The 8,940-nt window shown below is 35.8% G+C and overlaps 1 long non-coding RNA gene across 2 annotated transcripts; it reads right to left on the bottom strand.

Moving 5' to 3' along the window:
* Positions 1-1,952: 1,952 nt before the first annotated feature.
* Positions 1,953-6,476, bottom strand: LOC127183325 (uncharacterized). Of its 2 annotated transcripts, none has more exons than XR_007830024.1 (3): positions 6,324-6,476; positions 2,623-2,757; positions 1,953-2,440 (listed from the first exon to the last, which is right to left on the bottom strand). It is a non-coding gene; the product is annotated as an uncharacterized LOC127183325 (long non-coding RNA). The 2 variants fall into 2 exon arrangements; XR_007830025.1 differs by lacking the exon at positions 6,324-6,476 and adding an exon at positions 3,402-3,495.
* Between the last annotated feature and the right edge of the window lie 2,464 nt (positions 6,477-8,940).

Below are 8,940 nucleotides of genomic sequence, written 5' to 3' on the forward strand. Positions count from 1 at the left end.
TTACTGATACCCTTGTAGTCATGTGCATGTTTTACATACTCAGACGATGTGTTACAATAGCCGTTTTCTAATTCTTGAGAAATGGGGTAAAACACGTTTTTCAGCTATATACAATTTTCACTGAAACTCCTTGACTAAAATGTTTTAACACATATGTGCCCTTTTAATATAAACATCACTCAAAAAATTATAAAAGCACCTAACTTTGCACTATATAGATAAAAGAAAAAAAAGAAAAAGCTAAAATACATTTTAAGTCATATAAATTACACTTAAAAATATATATATGTGCTGATAATTCAAACGATGGTGCTGGATTTGGGGATTTTTATAATTATTTAATACCTTATTTTGAATTTTTTTATGCTATTTGCCCATATTGACAGATATAGGCTCACAGGAAAGAAAAACACATTTTGTGCATTAAATAAACAACTACAAATACATCTACCTATAGGGCTGTAAATTAAGGTGAGCTTGTGGCAAAAAGCCACTAAAATAAACACAAATGCCCAATAAATTAAAGATAAAGGGGCAAAATATGCCCATGCACAATTAAACAAGGTATTACGGCTGTCGCGATTAAAATAAAATGTGAAAATTAATTAAAACTGTCAGTTCGCGGAATTGTTTCGTTCACATTGCATCGGATTGTGTTTACACTTTGGTTTGTGCAGCGTTGAGCCTTATAACCAATCAAACGCGTTTCTGTTGAATTTAGGAATATTCTGTTGAACTCACTGCAAAGGTTTTATTAGAAGTATAATACATGAAATAAAATAAAAATAAAAAAGAACCTTTAAATAATAAGTATATGTATTTTTTAAGAATATTTGATATATTTATCATATCTGTGAGGTATGTCTTCGCTGAGTTTCTATTCATTTTTGTGAAGCGCTTGAGACGACATGTTTTTTCTTTTTTTTTTTTTTTTCTAAAAAAAACTTGCATTTAACGAACAAAAAAAAAAGTTTTTCTAAATTAACTTAATAAAAAAATGAAAAGAAAATTGAATCACGTTGCCATTACATAATAACTGAACCATTTTAATAACTGAAACAGTAGTATAAGCTATTTTATCAGAAGAGGGGGGGAAAAAAGGACGGGCTCGGATAAGCTGTCGGAGAAGGGCCGCGCTGTTCAAGCAGGTGCGCGCTGCGCGTATCACGCTGAAACAGTGTTAACGCGCATTTGCTAAAATTAATTCTGCCTTGCAGTCCCTGAACAGTTACATTTGTTTTTAAACCACAATGCTTGTCCACTGTGTTTCCACAACTTGGGGATTTGACTAACTTTTTTTCCTCGTTCTGACTGATTAGTACAGCCCAAAACATGACAATAATTGAACATTTTCAGCAGTAATAATCAGCAATATATGCAAGTTTTGGTTGGTTCAGTGGCATTGTTTAGGTTTAGTGCTGCCAATATGGCTGACTGATGATGCATTGTGAAAACACACAGAGAAATAATTAGAAGAATAGCAGTGTGCATAAAATTGTTAAACTGTTTGCAATAAAAACCAGTGTGTTCGTAATTAAAGGGGTCGTCGGATGCCCATTTTCCACAAGTTGATATGATTCTTTGGGGTCCCAATGAAAAGTCTATAATATACTTTGGTTAAAAATTCTCAATGGTTGTGTAAAACAACACCCTTTTTACCTTGCCAAAATCAGCTCTGCAAATAAATGAAATCGGAAGCTAGACTCATAAAATTTACAAAATGGACGTGCCCGCTCTTACAGGAAAAATAAGGTGGATACCGATTCATTTCCAGCAATAATTATCTTTAAAACCCATTTGAACACCTCATGAAATGCAATTCAGAGATTTTATTACAAAACAAATCACTTAAAAAGACATCGACATAGCAAGGTAGAAGAACACTGATCTTAGGCTAGTGCAATTATATACGAATCATCAAGCAAATGATATATTACAAAAACAAAATAAATAAATAAATAATCATATCAGCCTACAGTCAAGCTTTACAAGGGCTCTGAATCTCTGAATCTGATTTCTGCATGCTTTAACATTAAATCCATTCATCTTCAGATCGATTCTTCAGAAACATTAATAATAGAACACTTTTAGTACCTAAACTTCACAATAACTCGGCTCCATTTTAAATACGGTTCAATACAGAAAAAAATATATCAGTATGAAAGGCATCAAAGCAGAACACTGAATCAGTGGAATACAGTGCCAGAGTGTCCGAGAACCAACGAAAACAGTCCAAAATAAAGACCCATTGGAGATGAATGTTCAAAAAGCAACTCGGTCTAAATTAATTATTTTGAGCTCCATAAAATGAATTCAAGTCGTCACTAAAGTTTCGTTGCGTGACGTGCGGGTGTCATGATGTCATCGCGTGCATGCGCACCCAGTCCGTTCCCTGTGGATGCGGAGAGCTCATCTGTGCTCCCAACACCGTTGTTGATCTCTGAGGGATGAAACGAACATAAAACTTATTAGCCAAAGTTTCACAGGGCAGATTTGTTCAATAGGGGGCAACACTGGAGGTCTTTTTTTTTCCGGCCAACGTGTAAGACTTCATGAATGACAGGCCTGTGTATTTGAATGTGATTATAGCCGATTGATGTATAAAACTGAAAATTTACTCACCTTGCAAGCTGTCCAGATTGTAGATGAGCTTGTCTCTTCAACACAACAGATTTGTAGAAATTTAGCATTATATCACTTGCCCTCCAATGGATCCTCTGCAGTGAATGGGTGCCGCCAGATTGAGAGTTCAAACAGCTAATAACAACATCAAAATAATCTGTAAGTAATTTACACGACTATCATTTAACATCTTGTAAAGTGAAAAGTTGCATGTTTGTGGAGTGGGCCCTTACACTTATAGGGCATTGCAAGCCCTGTGAGGCATAAACCAGGGCTATTTTTGTAGTCAACAATCTCACGAGAAGCTGTCTTTGACACCATCCGTCACCCACCGAGCGATGCCTCACTACTGATCTCTCACTGACAGTGCGAGAATTTAGAGCAGCGTCTCGCTATGGTAAGAGTGCTTCAGGTGAACGTTGGGCGAGTGAGACAGTCACACCACCTGATGCCTTGGCTCATTCCCATAGATATGGTGTGATGGGACAGCACTCACCACCCAACGTTATCCACCACCACCATCCAAGACAGCAATCCCATGAAAAATTGACTACAGATGCAGATCCATCAAAATATTTTTTTTTAATTTGTTTATTTTCCATATGACTAGATTTTTTATTTTAAAATTGTCAAACGGTGTTATTTACAGCATTTTAAACATCAGAAAGCACCGTCAGTTGCAGCGCTCATTATCCCATAAACAGCGTAATTTAATTATTTTTTTTATTTTGCATTTTACTAGTTTTTTCACTTGAAAATTGTCAAACGGCATTATTTACGGTGTTTTTAACTGCAGAAAACGCCATCAGTTGCTGCACTCATTATCCCCTAAACCAGACCTGGGCAAACTCGGTCCTGGAAGGCCGGTGTCCCCACAGAGTTTAGCTCCAACCCTGATAAAACTCACCTGTTTGTAACTTTCTAGTAAACCTGAAGACACTGATTAGCTTGTTCAGGTGTGTTTAATCAGGGTTGAAGCTAAACTCTGCAGGGACACCAGTCCTCCAGGACCAAGTCTGCCCAGACCTGCGCTAAACGGCGCAACTTTAATTTTTTTCTTTTGCATTTTGCTATTTTTTTTTTTTTAAACTGTCAAACAGTGCTATTTACGGCATTTTAAACAACAGAAAGTGACGCCAGTTGCAGCACTCATTATCCCCTAAACAGCGTAACAAATAATTTTTTAAAAAATTTTTATTTTGCATTTAACTAGTTTCTTTAATTGAAAATTGTCAATCGGTGTTATTTACAGTGTTTTAAACTGCAGAAAACGCCCTCAGTTGTGGCGCTCATTATCCCTTAAACTACAAAATTATTTTTGTAGTCAACAATCTCACGAGAAGCTGTCTTTGACACCATCCGTCACTCACCATGCCTCACTACTGATCTCTCACTGACAGTGTGAGAATTTAGAGCAGCGTCTCGCTATGGTAAGAGTGCTTCAGGTGAACGTTGGGCGAGTGAGACAGTCACACCACCTGATGCCTTGGCTCATTCCCATAGATATGGTGTGATGGGACAGCACTCACCACCCAACGTTATCCACCACCACCATCCAAGACAGCAATCCCATGAAAAACTGACTACAGATGCAGATCCGTCAAAATTTTTTTTAATTTATTTTCAATATGACTAGATTTTATTTCAAAATGGTGTAATTTAATTTAAATTAGTTTATTCATTTTGCATATTACTAGTTTTCTGTTTTGAAAATTGTCAAATTGCATTATTTACGGTGCTTTAAATGGCAGAAAACTGCATTAGTTGTGGCGCTCATTATCCCCTAAGTGGTGTAAGTTAACTTTATTTATTAAACTGTTTTTATTTTGCATTTTCTAGTTTTACTATTTGAAAATTGTCAAACAGCATTTTTTAATGTCAACGTATTGTCAAACGTCAGAAAGCGCCATCAGTTGCGGCACTCATTATCCCCTAAACCAGACCTGGGCAAACTCGGTCCTGGAAGGCCGGTGTCCCCACAGAGTTTAGCACCAACCCTGATAAAACTCACCTGTTTGTAACTTTCTAGTAAACCTGAAGACACGGATTAGCTTGTTCAGGTGTGTTTAATCAGGGTTGAAGCTAAACTCTACAGGGACACCGGCTGTCCAGGACCGAGTCTGCCCAGGCCTACCCTAAACGGCGTAACTTTAATTTTTTTCTTTTGCATTTTACTAGTTTTTTTTTTTTTTTTTTTTTTTTTTAAATTGTCAAACGGCATTATTTATGGCATTTTAGACAACAGAAAGCAACGTCAGTTGTGGCACTCATTACCCCCTAAATGGCGTAAATTAACTTTTTGGTTTTTTTGCATTTTACATTTATTATTTGAAATTTGTCAAACGGCATTATTTAATGTCAATTTATTGTCAAACGTCAGAAAGCGCCATCAGTTGCGGCACTCATTATCCCCTAAACCAGACCTGGGCAAACTCGGTCCTGGAGGGCCGGTGTCCCTGCAGAGTTTAGCTCCAACCCTGATAAAACTCACCTGTTTGTAACTTTCTAGTAAACCTGAAGACACTGATTAGCTTGTTCAGGTGTGTTTAATCAGGGTTGAAGCTAAACTCTGCAGGGACACCGGCCGTCCAGGACCGAGTCTGCCTAGGCCTGCCCTAAACGGCGGAACTTAAATGTATTTATTGTTTTATTTTGGATTTTACTAGATTCCTTATTTGAAAATTGTCAAATGGCGTTATTTGCGGCATTTTAAATGACAGAAAGTGACGTCAGTTGCGGCACTCATCATCGAAAACTCATTTAAGTTACACCGTTTAGGGGATAATGAGTGCCGCAACTGACAGCGCTCTCTGTCGTACAACACCGTTTGGGGCAAAACTGGGCAAGCTCTATCCTGGAGGGCCGGTGTCCCTGCAGAGTTTAGCTCCAACCCTGATAAAACTCACCCGAACAAGCTAATCAGTGTCTTCAGGTTTACTAGAAAGCTACAAACTGGTGAGTTTTATCAGGGTTGGAGTTAAACTCTGCAGAGACACCGGCCCTCAAGGATAGAGCTTGCCCAGTTCTGCCCTAAACGGTGTTATATGACAGAAAGCGCAGTCAGTTGTAGCACTCATTATCCCCTAAACGGCACAACTTAAATGAATTTCTTTATTCTGTATTTTACTAGTTTTATTTAAAAATTGTCAAACTGTGTTATTTATGGCATTTTAAATGACAGAAAGCGACGTCAGTTGCGGCACTTATTATCCCCTAAATGGCCTAACTTACATTTATTTTTTTATTTTGGATTTTACTAGATTCCTTATTTGAAAATTGTCAAATGGCCTTATTTGCAGCATTTTAAATGACAGAAAGCCACGTCAGTTGCGGCACTCATTATCCCCTAAACAGCGTAACTTGCATTTATTTTTTTTATTTTGCATTTTACTAGTTTCTTTATTTGAAAATTATCAAACGGCATTATTTACGGCATTTTAAACGATAGAAAGTGGCGCCAGTAGCGGCGCTCATTATCCCATAAACGGTGTTATTCAATTTTTTTTTTTTTTTTTAATTTGCATCATACTAGTTTTTTTATTTGAAAATTGTCAAACAGCGTTAATTACGGTGTTTTAAACCTAATTTAGGCCTTCAGATTAGGTCGGTATTTGGTCATGCAGCAATTTAATTGAGATTACCACTACTAACATTACTAATTTTGTTGGGGTTGTTGTTTAACGTTACATTTTCTCACTCACCACAACACAGGAGCGGCTGACTCTTCTTCTTCCATCAAATCCGTGAGTTGTTGGCCTCTAGTAGACACTCAACGCAAATGGCTTTGTGTACTCATGGTAGTAATCCCATCGCTTAATCGCTCGTTTGCAACGTTGATTCTTCTCTTCGCTATAATCATCGTGTAGCGTGCGGTGGAGAGGAGATTCTCCCAGTCGATACCACTTTTCGTCCCATTGACTTCCACTCAGAAAACCAAACACGTGCAAAAGTTTGGCGTTTCGCTGCATTGCACCTTAAACGCTTCGTGAACTCTGTACTGCCAAATCGTAGCACGTGAAACCGTGTGGCCAATAGCAGATCGATACGTCACAGCGTGACGTCGTAGCTAGGTGTTGGTTAGAAAGAATACAGGTCTTGCTACTGGGCATGCGCACATAAATCGAACGTTATTTTTGTCACACTGTATAACAATACTTTTTTTTATTATAGTAAGGGCTGCGTTTATGGTTGGGGTAGGTGTAGACGTTATAAAACACAGTATAATAGCTAGAACAATTTATTTCATTGTTAGTTTCCGGTCGGAGTTGTACATTTTGGGAGAAAGGAGTCTTTTCGAAGCTTCGGCTGTTTTTGCATAACTTGTGCTAGATTTGGCTAAAGTCATGGACGGTCATGTTTGTCTATGAAGCCAGGATGTGACGTGCCCAAAACGAAACAAAAATATTGTTTACTGCATCGATATTAATAATCATTATTACAATATAAAAAGCAATTATCTACAATAATAGTTCTTCCCCATAATATTGCAGCCTTATGAGCTCCTGTTTTTTTTTTTTTTTTTTTTTTTTTTTTTTTACATGTATAATCTCCTGTTTTGTACATGTATGATTTAGATACAATTTTAAATAGTCTTGTTATTGACAACAGTTTTAAATGATTGATTACCGTAATTGGGTAAATTTAAGTATTTGACATTAAAGACAACATATGGTTTTTATCATAATAAAGTGATTATAAAAATTGCCTCACAAATAAAAAAATAATTTTGTCCCATTGTAATTTTGTACTCATCAGTCAGTGCCTTTCATTATGTTCATTAATGAATCTGCATTTACAAACAAACAGGCTATTATAGTGGTAGCCTGGAGCAGTTTGTGACTTATCATCACTGTAGTCCTGTCAGCCATAGGTCATGATTTCCCTATGCAAAGGAAGTTTCAGCAGGCTCATTGTTAACAGGAAAATGAGTACTATCAATCCCATCCAGAAATGCTGCCTCAGCTGGTTCCATTGCCACAACAAACAATAGTCCACTTCCTTAACACTTCAGCAGAATACAAAAAACTTATCTGATCCTTCCTGACATTCCGGAGATTTTTTTTTAAAGCGCATACTACACTTGCAGGCACAAGATGGCGCTATAGTGTAGATATGAAACATGGGCATTTCAAAATACCAGCTTTTGTTCCTTTCACAATCAAGACAGGTTATTAATTGGCTGTTTATTTTATTTAGTTAGTTTTATTTAGATAGGATCAACACCAGTACATTAAAATAATTAATCATTTCAAGAACTAATTTACTACTGTAAATAAACTACTTAAGTAATAAAGTACTGTAAATAAAAGACTTAAGATATAAATTGTCTGTTTACAACTTGATACAAACTTACAGATTACTGTCTTTAAAGACTGTATGAACTGCACTAAAAGTTTTTAAACAGTAATGTTTTAAAGTTTTTTTTTTTTTAAAGAATTCACTTCTGCTAATTAAGCCTGCATTTATTTGATCCAAAAATACAGCAAAAGCAGTAATACTGTGAAATATTTTTACTATTTAAAATAACTGCTTTGCTGTTTAAGAAACATTTATTATTATTATTATCAGTATTTAAAACATTTGATGTTATTTGATGAATAGAAAGATCCAAAGATCAGCATTTTATCTAAAAACAAGCTCTATACACTATGCCATTTAAAAGCTTGAGTCAGTATAATTTTTTTATTATTTAGCAAGGATGCTTTAAACTGATCAAAAGTGATGATAAAGACAATTATAATGTTACAACATACTTCAGATAAATGCTGTTCTTCTGAACTTTCTATTCATCAAAGAAACCTTCATCAAATTCTACTCAGCTGTTTTCAACATATTATTAATACTAAATGTTTTTGAGCAGCAAATCGAAATATTAGAATGATTTCAAAAGGATCATTTGATTGGAGTAATGATGCAAAAAAAATCAGCTTTGAAATATTTTCAATAAGCAAAGCAGTTCTTTTCCTTTAATTGTTTTCTTTCTTTTTTTTTTTTTTTTTTTTTTTTTTGAAAATGGTTGAAATGATTTTTCTTATGTAGCCTAATGTAATATTTAATTGGAAAAAACTGTCACCTGTCATCCTTTTAAATAAAATATAAAATAAACATTGTGTTTAAAATATAAATACTAATAAACAGACACATTAATCAGTGTTAATTAAAATGCCATGCAGATTTTGCATTGTTTTATGTAACATGTTAAAGCACATTATCTGAAAATGCAATAAAAATCCATCCCGGGTTTTCCACGCAGCCGGCGCTAAAGGCAGGTAACCTCTCCCTCACAGCGCTGTGGATCCGCCAATCCAGTTCCAGTTC

The sequence above is a fragment of the Labeo rohita genome, chromosome 20 (assembly GCF_022985175.1).
Source record: "Labeo rohita strain BAU-BD-2019 chromosome 20, IGBB_LRoh.1.0, whole genome shotgun sequence".
NCBI classification, from domain to species: domain Eukaryota; kingdom Metazoa; phylum Chordata; class Actinopteri; order Cypriniformes; family Cyprinidae; genus Labeo; species Labeo rohita.